This window comes from Pinus tabuliformis, chromosome 9 (assembly GCF_031772625.1).
Source record: "Pinus tabuliformis cultivar Carrire ecotype Pingquan chromosome 9, CPIR1, whole genome shotgun sequence".
Classification (NCBI taxonomy): Eukaryota; Viridiplantae; Streptophyta; class Pinopsida; order Pinales; family Pinaceae; genus Pinus; species Pinus tabuliformis.
Window position 1 is genome coordinate 974,689,255 of NC_142307.1, and position 13,580 is coordinate 974,702,834.

The 13,580-nt window shown below is 33.4% G+C and overlaps 1 long non-coding RNA gene across 1 annotated transcript; it reads left to right on the plus strand.

Moving 5' to 3' along the window:
• Positions 1–1,974: 1,974 nt before the first annotated feature.
• Positions 1,975–2,280, plus strand: LOC149151979 (uncharacterized). The gene is made up of 2 exons (XR_016263501.1): positions 1,975–2,084; positions 2,182–2,280. It is a non-coding gene; the product is annotated as an uncharacterized LOC149151979 (long non-coding RNA).
• Positions 2,281–13,580: the final 11,300 nt, after the last annotated feature.

The window sequence follows — 13,580 nt, forward strand, 5'->3', positions numbered from 1 at the left end:
TATTTATGCTCTCTTTAGTCCATTCTCCTTGTTATTTTATTTCCAACATAACCTATGCAAAGTCTCCTTTTGTAAAAAATTTCCACACCACTTCCATTAATAACTTATTATATTATACCTGCCGAAGCAGGTATATAGCGATCGATATCGCTTTGACTACATTTGACTTTTTAAATATCAACCGTTATTCAATATTTTAACCAAAGTTTTACGCAAAAAAGTGAATTTTTAAAATCATTTAAATATTTTTCGATGGTTTTCATTGGCTATTCAGCTTTGGGGTCTTATTGCCGACGTCGAACTTGCTTTTAAGAGAAGTTTGGCCTTTATCCAAAGTTTTTGGAGTATCATATAAAAAACATTTCGTCAAACAAAATTTTTATCCAAAGTTTTGTTACCCAGGTCTTATTGCAGGGTTTAGTTTCCATATGTAATCGTCCCTTTTAACATATGCTAAGTTGCTAAGTTGCAAGATTTTGTTTTCATCTTGGGAATCTTCAATGAAAACTATACACGACGATCCTAGCCTTACATTTGGAGAACCCTAAATCTAAAACCTGTCACTCATTAGGGTTGGCTTAATAACTCATTTCACGGAATAGACTCCAGATGGCTAACATGCTATCCTTCTTAATAATGTAGGTGGCTCTTAACACCATGAAATGTGCGGCCATTAGTTCAGTTGAAGGTGTACCCAGGTTTGCAGGCTCACCCCCTCATCCGGAGAAGAATCAAGTCTGGAAAGGGGTTCCTTACGGTTTTTACTTTTTTACTTTGGCAACAGGGGTTTCACTTGTCTCAATTTCACCTGCAATCATGGTCGGAGCAATGTCCACCACTTGCGAAGTGCTAAGGTGAGGGTTTGTAATTATTATGAAATTGTTACTATATTCTTTACTGCATAGTGAACCAACTCACAAACTGCAACGATGTTGACTACAGTCATCCTTCCTTGGGTGTGAGCCACGGTCCCTCTTGCAACAACAGGTAAGCATCGACTCTTAAACGCTCTTGTCCAATTTGGTCCTTCTATTGCATTGTTCATTAATTTTAACCCATCTCCCTTGTTTGCTCCAGGTAAGGGTTACCACGCTCAAATTCTGGGTACATTGAGGGCTATGTCCTCGTTTCTGTCTAACACATAACTTATTTTCCTAGGTTCTTTTCTTGCTCTGCTCCATCACCAGAATAGTCTGAACGAAATCTTAAGTTATATGGTCATGGCTACTTTCCACCAGCGTTTTCTTAGTTTTTGTTTAAGTAATATAGTTTTGTCGGATGGTATCTATGCATCCCACCGGTTGTAGTCTTACGAACCATTCAATGGTCTGAAGATTTTCTTTTCTTTTTTGTTTAACTTACACAGGACTGTAATTTTGTTTTGTTTTGTTTTGTTAATTTCTCTTAGGTTTTTTATTTTTTTTAATTTATAGGGGTTCGGCATAATATTAGGACTCCAGTTTGTATCTAAACGTAGACCCACAGCGAGTTAATTAACTAAATGTAATTTTGTTTTCTATGGTTCGCTTATTTAAATATTTTGGTGGTTATCTGATAGCGTTGTTTCCCTCTCTCAATATTTTGTTATGCTGTAATTTAGTTCGGATTATTTCCACATTACTCTCCAGGGTTGTATTCAAGTTTAGATATGTAGAATCCATATCAGAACTGTCACCATGGCTGACCTCACGGTTGGCCGGGGGACTTAATCTGGTGTGTTGTTTTTCAGATGAAAAATTGCATACTATGCATACTATTCTATCAGTTTGATTGTTTCTCGTTGGGAAATGATTATGTAATTTTCTTCATGCATAGATGTTATGTTATGTGGTATCTATATGTATATGCATCTAACCAGATATTTTCCATTTTATAATGTTTGGCTGGAACGCAACTGCCTAAGATTACGTGTAGGCTTGCTTCTCAATCCTTTTTGTTTAATGTTGTGTTTGTATTTCTATAATATTTATCAGTGAACTATGCAATTAGTACGAATATATTACGTGTATGATCTTATCTTTACTTTGCTAACAGTTCCATTCTGATTTTTTATGCAGCTCCCAACACAGTTCTATACCGCACTGGTAAATACAATTTGATTGTATACACTCTTTTGATTTCTATAATTGTCATATTCTTGTTTTATTTATCAAGATTCCTTGTTTATTTTAATCTGTGCAGGTATATACAATTACCACAGTGGTCCTAGTTTGGCAAACTTTATATTATGGCCACATCCGCACGTGGCGGAAGACAACGAAAGCGAAATCCTCTCCCGAGGTATGATGGTTGATATGAATTTGACATAACAGTAATCTTCTTGCATATCCTATCAGAGTTATCTTTCCATTGCAATCTGATATAATTTTTAATGGATATAGAACCGTATAAAGTAACTTTAATGGATATATATAATATTTCTTTTTCTTGAAATCTGATGGGAAATCTGAGTACTTTCCATATTTTGTGGATGGTCATCTACTTTATCTAATGAAGGGGTTTCTTTGAAATGAAAGTAGGGAAATCTGAGTGCTTTCCATATTTTGTGGATAGTCATCTACTTTATCTAATTAAGGGGTTTGTTTGAAATGAAAGTTCGGAAATCTGAGTGCTTTCCATATTTTGTGGATGACTATCTACTAATCTAATTAGAGGAAATCAAAGAGAGCCTAATTCATCATCAACAACCATATTAGTAACATTTTTTTAAAAGAATTTATTTTAAGGAAATCAAAGAGAGTCTAATTCATCATCAACAATCATATCATTTTTTGTTATAATCTATTTCTTTAGACTATTAGACCAAACTCTTGAACTTACTTTAACTCATATATAATAATGTAATGTTAATGAGAATCAAATTCATCATCAACAAAAATATCAAAAACAAACCTTGAACTTACTTTAGCTCATATATAATAATGTAAAGTTATATTATTGTTGCTACTTTAATGGATATACAACAATGTAAATTTGTCTTATTGTTCCAGAAAAAGTAGCTCTCTAGAAGCAAAGATTGGTAAAACCACACAGAGCCCGTGAACTTGTCTTATTGTTCCAGAAAAAGTAGCTCTCTAGAAGCAAAGATTGGTAAAACCACACAGAGCCCGTGAACGTACCAGAGAATAAAGACTATTTAGAGGAGGAGCTAGGCAAGAAAAATGACGCAGATAATTTCAAGAAATTATCTAATGGGACTCCTGCATCTAGTTTACCTATTCCCACTTTTTCACCGGCTCATGACAGATCGGTTGGAAGAAACCTATACTACATGTAAATGCCAGAATCGCCTCCCTGGTCTTTGGACTCCTTTCTTTTATCAAATCCCCTCGAATTTTATAATGGTTCCACAACTTGAAAAAGTCATTTTATAGGTTCTGAGATTCTAGCTTGAAGCGATGATACGAGCAATATAGCTTTAAGGCGGAGCTATAATAATAGTAAATATTTTCGGCAGCTTTACGGTGGAATGGTAATAACAGTAAATATTTTATTGTGTGCAGCTTTAAGGTGGAGTGATAATACCTGCAACGTTAAGGAAATCATTTTTATGTACAACAATACTTCGAGGTACTGCTGAGGGACAATGCTCGACTTATCTTCCGATCATCTAAATTTCCAGGTAGCTGTTGCATTTTCTTTATTTTCATAGTTTACTTCGCAAAGACATGCTTTTTTTTTCCCTCGGATTTGAACAATTTCTGCGATTTTAGCTTGGACAGATGATAAGAGTTGCAGCTTTAAATGGGAGTGATAATAATAGCAAATATTTTATCCTGATTTAAGTTGGAATGATAATACTAGGAAAAAAAATAAAATTGATTAATTTGGTTGTTTCTTTTTGAAATACAAAAGCCTTCACGTGCATGGATTACATTTTGCAACAAGATGCATTCGATGAATTATTTGATGGATTATTGTTTTCTGTCTATTACACAATGTGGTTGATATTGATATAGTTCGAGAGAAAATAAAATGTCAGAGAAAATATTGTTCCAATTGTATTTAAATTTTGCATGCCATATATGTTTGTTAAAAAGGGAAATGGTACAGATTAAATATTGTTCCAATAGTTGTTGTATTTTACACTATATATAAATTTGTTCAGCTTTATCTGAAAAAAAAGGTTAACTAAAAATTGAAATAGTTGGATTTAACACAATATATAGATTTGTTAAGCTTTAACTCATAATGAAGACCTTTATTAATGTCGTCTGCCAACAGGTGGGCAGACCGGCACACGCAGTGGTTGTGTGTTTTGCATGTTGCGGTTTTGCATGTTGCTGGATGTCTAGGTGTCTCGCAATGGCGGGCTGAATGCTTCAGTTTATAGAGAGAGCCCTGTTGTGGAAACAATTTCACCTCTTGACTAGGTAGATGCAGGTACGCTTCTCGTTGGATTTATTGACTGGACTAATAAAGTTCCAATCTAAGAAGCAGCCGAGCCGAAGACTAGCAATGTATGGTGAACTTGGTTAATCATGTGTTTTATGCTTCTTTTGAACTTGGTCAATTGACTTGCTTATTATTTCAATCCAAGTTAATATACAAGCTATTTTCGGCAGGTATGCCGTGTGCAACGCGAACTTGTTAGGATAGAAAATTGGATCAATATGTATCTTAGGAACGCTGGGCATTTCATATCTTAATGTGTTCAAATCTTTAAAGACACTATTCACTTTTTCAAAAATGGATCCCATTGGGATCTATTCTCACCTGCGTACCCCACCGCAGCAATAGAGACCGTGGGTTGAAAAAAATTGATTATTTGAAAAGTCTTGAATTTAATTTGTGGAGTTTTTAATACTTGGAAAATTTTATAGAGAGCAACGAATTTATAGTTAATTTTGCACAAGTTTTAGTGGTTTCTTAAATGTTGTGGGTTTAGATGTTAGGAAAATAAAGCGCTATATGTAATGTTTCTTAATAATAAATAATAATAATAATAATAATAATAAATAATATAATATTAAATAATATAAAAAATAGTATTATTAAATAAATAATAATAAAATAATAAATAACAATATTAAGGTTTTAAATTAATATAAATAGAAATAAAATAAGAATTCAGTAAAAATCAATAAAGTTATCAAAAAGTAAAAACAAAATAAATAAAACAAGAAAGCAATAAAGTTGCACGTTGACGCATAGAGTGTGTGCATGTGGTTTCCCTTCCAATGTTTATTCTATTTAATAGATGGTGAGGAAGACGAGAGGCATTCTATCATTCCATGATTCCACCATCCATTCTCTTGGGAGAATAGTGTTGTGAGACAAAGGATACTCTAGAAGTAGTACGTTGATTGAGGGCTCGGGGGTGGCCAGTTGTAGCAAGATTTTGTGCAATTGAGCCTACGGTTGGGTGGAGAGTCGTCCCCAAGACTTTGTTGTAGTTAGCAGAATTCAACTAGCGTTCCATAGGTAAGTAGTCTCTCCTCACATTAATTTTGAAATGTAATGTTAACTCGATGATAAATTGCATGTTGATTATAAATCACTTGATTAATCTAATTAATTACATATTGTTATTTTGGGGTTGTTACATATGGTATCAAAGCATTAGGTTCAACTCTAAGGGCCTATGGTATCATAGTCGGATTACGCTCTTTGACGGTATCAATTCCTTGTGTGCATGTGTGTATAATTTAATTAATTGCGCTAAACACATATTTCAGCTCGTGTATGAGCTTTTAGCAGTTTGCATCAAGGTTTTTGGCATTTCACTTGTTAACCGATTTTCATATAATTTTTACACTATTCGGCTTCGGGTATGAGCTCTCAGTCTCGTAGAGTCTTGGCAGTCTTAAAGTATGCTACAAAATTGTGATTCATTTCAAAATTTTCATGAAATTCAGATTAAGATGACACCAATGTCTGTTTTTGCCTTTTATATGGTTTTCCTTCTGCTGTTAGTTAAGAGGTTGTAATGCGAAAAAAAACTATGACTTAATAATGCCATTCTCTCTTTTTCCGAGATGGGAATGGTCTTGCGAAAGCTCACATATCGTTCTTATGACCAACTGGTTTTTACACACAACTAATATCTCTTAAAATTATTGTGTGAGAGGATGTCAGTGTCGATGGTGGGAAACTGTCTTACACAAAAGCCGCTTAGGGTTTTGAATAAGTTGCAGTCTGGAAATTGTAAATAATAGATAGATGCTAGTATATATTGTATCATTTTGTATCTTGTATCATTCTGCATTCATCTTACATGCGATGAATATATGGGTTGATGTTGGATACTCTCTAGTTAAAGATTGAGTTCTTTGAAAAACTTAGAAGATGCATATTGTATCCTCTACAATTGCTAATTTTAATTCTCGATCCAATGTAAGTGAAAACTTGTATAAAATTGCCTACTAAGATTGGGTTGCTTATGTATTTTGTCTACTTATTTATGATTCAAGCTTTCCCTTGTTTCACGTGTTTTATTCCAATGTTAGAAAGGATGGTAATATGAAAACCCTGAATTAGCTCGAAGCGAAGTGCCTTTCTAATGGAGTAGAATATATGATATCCACTTTAGTGCTTGGACTATGTCTTTTTTTGCAAGGAGGGATTTCTGCTATAATTCAAGTTAACTGTATATGTACATTAGAGAGATAAGAATGGGCTCTTCAATCTTTTACTAGGATCCCATCTAGTCTTAGTAGAATAGTTTCGCTGTTTTTTAGATGGTAGACCCAACAAAATCTATCACAATCATATATAAGTGTACCTATACTTGGCATATATCTATTAGATATGCCAGGATTGCCTTTTTGATACCACTCTAATCATCATGATAACGAGGTTTATAATGTCTAAATAGTAAAAACAGACAAAATTTTCCTAACATCAGATATGTTCATAAAAGGACAAATTGATTGCCTCTTAAGTTCTCCAGGATTTGACGATTCCAAGGGTGATATCCAAGATAGTGCCTACCCATGAGGCTGATATCCACGATTATAAACCTCAGTTGCCTGTCCCTTGTATTTATGGTAATGCCATAACTTGAAAATATACATTCAATCAGTTTTTGAAGTCATTGTGACATTCTCAATTGAATAAAGCAGGGGCACAATGTCATCTAAAATGTTGTGTTTGATGCATTTACATTCTTCGTCAGGTTGTTCAAGCTTCTGTTACAGGGAGCCTTTAATACTTACCAACAGATCTATCACCAACATCCACTTTCTGTTATCCTCATCTAATTTTGATTTGAGAGCCTAGATTAAGATAGAAATGTTGTCTATAATTTGTACATTAACTTTCTTATTGTCTTTGGTCGTTTCAACTATAACATTTTAGACAGACAGCTGAGTGTCAATCAAGTTGGCCACTGATCACGGGACTTAATCCAGTGATGAGGAGGGATTGCAGAGATCCAAAAGTAGTTCCCACTATGTATGCCCAACCATTTGCATTGCACAAGCTCCATTGGATTGGTAAGCCAGATCCAATGCTGGAGAAAACTTGTAGAGCACGTGCATAAAGTCTCATAGGTACGAAAGAAGTAAGTTCCTGGTCACAAGATTGGTAGCAAAATCAATAGAGAACCATTTACAATGTTCCAACTCCCTTTCTGGAATCCGTGTGGCTTCATCCAGGTCTTTATTCTTCCAATGAACTACATATTCCCTGGTCTTTTTGGCTTCATGTTCTTTTTGCAATCCGTTTTATCTAGAATTTTTGTGATTTTCTCTTTCTCACGTTTAGGAATATGCCTCTTTCAATTAGTTATATGATCATCACATTCTTTGGTTATCCCTTCATGATATTCATATAAATCAACAACATTAACTTTGGGTGAGATGCCCGACTTTGCATGCAGCTCCAAAACATAATTTTATTTACGAGGACCAATCTTCTTCGTCTTCAATGTTTCATAAGAGCCTTTAAGAAATTTTTCGTTTTTCAAATGTGTTAAAGCTAGATCTCCTTCTTGGAAACTTTTGATTCTTCCTGTTGTATCAACACTCTGCTTGTATTGTTGGCTGCTATTTTATAACTATTCCTACACTTGTTCATGAAATGCTTTCATGTGATTTTGAAAGTCTCGGTATATGCACTCTTTTGGTTTCCTTTTGATAATGGTACCAAGTCAACCACTTGTTTTTGGGATCTTATAGCAACAATTATGGACTGGACTTCTACAGGTAGATTTATTTAGTAAATTACTATATTCAAATTCAGTTTGTGCCAACAGTTGATCCCATTGTTCCGGTCCTTCAACAACCAAGAATTTAATAAGTTTCCAAGACTTTGGTTAACAACCTCAGTTTTTCCATCAATTTCTTAATGATGGGCATAGCTCAATTATAATCTAGTATTTAATTTCTTCCATAGTGTTCTCTAGAAATTTCTGACAAACCGATGTTGTGCTTCTAAGAAATCCGTGCAATCTTACGGTTTCTTTGAAAATACAAGAAAATTGTGCATCATTAATCTTGTTGCAATGGTATGCCATTTTAGCAAATATGTCAATGATAACAAATATTGAATCATTACCTCATTGAGTTCTTGACAAGCCCAACAAAAAAATCTATGCCAGTGTTGTCCCATGGTGCTTTTGGTAGTTGGAAATGGCCTGTATAGCCATGTATTTTGACAACTATCTTTTTCATATTAACAAATTGACTTAGTTAGCCATTCTCAGCTAGTAGTACTACTCCTCAACTAAAGCCTGAGTCTCATCAATCACCAAAATGTCCAGACTCCTCTTAAACTAACATTAGGCAACTCTTTAATCAGATCACCCTCATAATCCTCTTGGAATATATAGTTGATGATTTTTAGTAAAAGCCTTTATTGATTGAAAAAGTCTAAGTAGGGAGTTATATCAATGCTCCGTGACTCTTTACTTGCCCTCCATGCTTAAGCAAAATCTCGATCTTCCTCATACATTGTTTTTTTTTTAATCTCTACCAATCCTATTACCAGGATGATTTCCTACTCAAGGCATTTGCAACTCTATTTGATTTACCTTATCCATGAGATTGACTAATTTTTGCTTCGACTGATATATTTTTAATTTACTGCTAAAATTCCAACAGTGCTGTTTATTTAGTAAGGTGAAATTTTATTAATTTAGAGGAAGGAAATTTACTAGAAAATGCCAGTTGTTGGGGTTGAGTAAAATTAACATAAATTTCTTTATGTAATTTTTTTTTTGAGTTTAAAAGAGCCCATCTGGACTCTTTAAGAGATCAGGGAGCATAACTTCATTTAAAAATTGCATAATCCCTTGAGACCTGAACACTATAAAAATTCGATTTTCCAAAAACGAACATAAATCTCTAATGAAATTTTTATGAGTAGCTGTCTGCATGTTGCCTGTTAGTAGGAATTTTGGGTGCATGATTTTTCATTGTGGCTACATACTCTAAGGTTAATTTTCCAATTACAACCTTTATTGTGTGTTTCCTTTCAAATATACAAAGCTACATCAAATTTGGTATTAGAATGACCTACTGTAGAGAACAAACCCAGCTTGAAAAATGCTTGTTCTTGGAGAAATTTGCAACTCCAACAAGGTAGTTTTGCTGGATAAAATTGTAAAAACAGGGAATTTATTAAAATCAGTGTTTTAATGGCAACATTGAATACAAGAGAATGAATATTACAGCTTGCGGATTCAGTTGGAAGGCAGAGGACAAGGAATCAATTTAGCCTCTACACTACATTACCTTATGCCTGGTAGATCATATTCTTATAAATTTACATTGAAGGATTTTAATGAGTAGATTGATTGCTTACTTAGCTAAGATAGATACTTTTATGGAGCATCTAAAGCATGTTTTATTGCTTAAACTTTATGATACATCTAAATCATACACTATGATTTCAGTTTAGTTTAATTAATTATTATGATGTTGAGTGTAATGTTACATGAGGTTTCGTGATTCAAGGTTAATTGCATATATTGGATAAAGTTGTCTAAGGAGAAATGGAAAGAAGAAACTTGCAAATTTTCTAATGATGATAACTAATGATAGCTCATTATGAAATCAATAAGAAGAGGCAACCTATTTTAGAACATTATGGAAGAGTTTGATATAATCATAACTTGGTACTCTAAAGGTATCACTATAAGGTCTATCTAAGGATGATGCACACAAAGAAGAAAATATTGGCAATCAACTAATGAAGTTGAATAATTATGGTAATAATGAAGTTTAGTTTGAAGGAACCTTGAAGGTATGATCACATAGATTAAAGAAGTAAATCCGTAATAAAAATGATCAATTGAAGGAGATAAGTTGTGTACATGACAACATCTATAATAGATTTTCCCTCTAATGGGAGAGCCACATTGTAAAGTTTTCCATAGGTGACTAATTATATGCATGAATTATGGATAACAAGACGTATGATCAGGCAATTTTATTATGTTGATGTCTTAAAACAAGAAATGATAAGCGGAATATATTTGGTAGCCATCTTAATGAATTTATTTATAGGGTATTAACTAAGTTGGGGAATAGTAACAACATTTCCAAAGTGTATCAATGCTATTCTTTTAAGAGAGGAGGAAAAGAAACCACAATGACTAAAGGTGAGAAATTAAAGTTAATTTAATAAAATAGAATGAAGTTAAGAAGTTTCCATTTTTGAAGCTAGTAGACATGGAATATTAGGAAATTAAGACTAGGAGAAAAATAAAAATATATCTATGAATATCAGGTAGGAGGAAATAAAGGGACGTTCTATCAAGAAGAAAGTTATTTTAAGGGTATTGATGAGTGGATCAAGAAACATGATTGGTAATGGTCATAGCGATGATTTACATAGTTTAATAGTTGAACTATAGAAGGAATGTTGCTAGAAATTTTATAAGGATACCTTGAGAAGGATTGTGTACCTATTGACAAAAGAAGTGAGAGTCAAATTAATATAGGTTGTACTTGACTAATTTTCACTCATTATTTCATGAGTAGGACTTCACATAGAGAAACTTATCAAGTTTTGTTCCCATAGCATTAAAAGAGGTTGTTTCCATAGAACACCACACATTTAAATTTTTCATGGATAGTTATGGTAGTAGTATTTCCAACTATTTCAAAATCTAAAATAAAGATACTATTTAATGAGCAAGAATCTCTTGTCCAGCTTGAAGAAGGGTGAATTTACAATAAAGCAATCAAGTGGTATTGAGATAGCAACTTGACGAGATAAGAAAATATTTTTTGTGCATGAAAATGATAATTGTTAAGTGGTGTACGTATAAGTCAACATGGATCAACAAACCCTTATGCAAGTAAATTAAGCATGATATAAGATTAAATCATGATGACCTACTGTTTATATGCAATTGCCTATAGCAGTGTTAGAATCGGTAAGCCAAAGGGTAAATGGATCCAAAACCAAGGGATTTTAGATAGATGATTTTAAAAAAAATGATTGTATAACTAGCAATGTCTTAACAATGAATTTCACCAGAATTTCCTTGGGGAAGGAAGAATATATGACAAGAGATTAAGACTCAAGATGATGAGTCTCAAGTGAAATTTAACAATGTACTTAGATGATTATACCTATGGTGTAAATGGTCAACTTCCTTGTTGAAGGAAGTGGAAATGATTATTGAAAATGTAGTTGGTATCTTGATGAAAACATAACACTAATAACACTGATTAGATAACATAGATCCTAGATGGATGTTGAATAATCTTAATTCAAAGTTGAATGTTTGTAAAGTAAATGAAATTGATTTTTTTTGATGAATCATGATAAGAATGCTTATAGAGTATTATTCTATATTTGAGAAGTATTGAGATGTTTCTCATATTGATGATGTTTCATGATATGATGGTATGAGGGTGATCATGCACATGTGGTTCATATTTATATAGTTGTTACAATAGTGATGATGTATCCTTATGATGATGATGAGGTGAAGCATGCAACAATTGCATACAAATTTATGACATGCGTGAGCATGCAGTTCGTTATTATTCATAATGTTATGATTGTCAATGATGAATGTTCTTATGATGACATGCAAGACTTGGCATATGGATTATTTTCTATGATACTATGATGGTATAGCTAATGCATTGGTTGCATGTTGAGGTGTGATGATTGACAAGACTTCACAAATGGGTCGAGAGGGCCAGTTTATTTGATGATCTCGTACGAGCCCATATGTACAAGGGAGAATAAGTAACACCATATGGGCTGGGAACAAACTCAATCAACACTACATATGCCAGTGGTTCCTTTGTCTTGTGTAGCTCTTGTTGGATAGCTCTTGAAGGGCTATGGGACCATCTTGAGGAGGCCAAGTTCCTAATGTTCTAGGCTAGGTTTCTGTTATTGGATTGGGATACTGAAGTCTGGTGGGGGTGTAAGGACTTCGATGCCTAGTGTTGTGTGCCTTAGTGAGTTGTGGAGGGAGTGGGCCAACCTTGCGAGATTCCTGGAGTCATTGAGTACCGTACTGGATGCCTGCCTTGGGGCAGATGAGGTCTGAGTCGGGCATGAGCCTTGAGGCCAGCCTTGGACTAAGATACAGGCCAGGGAGGTTTATGCCTCGTTATGAAAGTGGGAAAAAGGACAGAGATTCCTTAGGATTTTTTGGGTGTTGTGAAACTTTCGATGCCTGCCAGTTATACTAGTTCAACAGAGGGTGTCGGCAACATGAAGTAATAAATAGCAAAATAAAATGTTAACTAATTCAACTTAACTTCGGGACGAAGTTCCTTAAAGTGGAAGAGTATGTAATGTCCATTAATAATAAATAATAAATAATAATAAAAATAAATAATAAATAACATAATATAATATTAAACAATAAATAAAAAATAATAATAGTAAACAAATAATAAATAATAATAAAATAATAAATAACAATACTAATGCTCTAAATAAATATAAATAGAAATAAAACAAGAAAGCAGTAAAAGTCAGTAAAGCTATCAAAAAGTAAAAACAAAATAAATAAAACAAGAAAGCAAAAAAGTTGCATGTTGAAACATGGAGTGTGTGCATGTGGTTCCCCTTCCAATGTTTGCTCTATTTAATAGATGGTGAGGAAGATAAGAGACATTCTATCATTCCATCATTCCACCATCCATTCTCTTGGGAGAATAGTGTTGTGAGACAAAGGATACGCTGGCTGTAGTACATTGATTGAGGGCTCGAGGGTGGCCAGCTGTAGCAAGATTTTGTGCAATTGAGCCTACGGTTGGGTGGAGAGTCGTTCCCAAGACTTTTTTGCAGTTAGAAGAATTCAACTAGCATTTACCTAGCATTCCACAGGTAAGTAGTCTCTCCTCACATTAATTTTGAAATGTAATGTTAAATAGTTGATAAATTGCATCTTGATTATAAATCACTTGATTAATCTAATTAATTACGTATTTTTATTTCGGGGCTGTTACATTATATATGAAAATATTTTAGGTTACATTTTTTATAATTTTATTATTAATAATTGTGATAATAACTGAATATAAATTAATTATTGGTAACTATTAAATATTGATTAATTAAAAATATTTTATTTTTAGAAGTGAGATTATTTTGTTGATATTTAGATTTTCAGTTGAGTTTAGTGTGGGTGGTTGGGTAAAATAGTTGTTATTTGT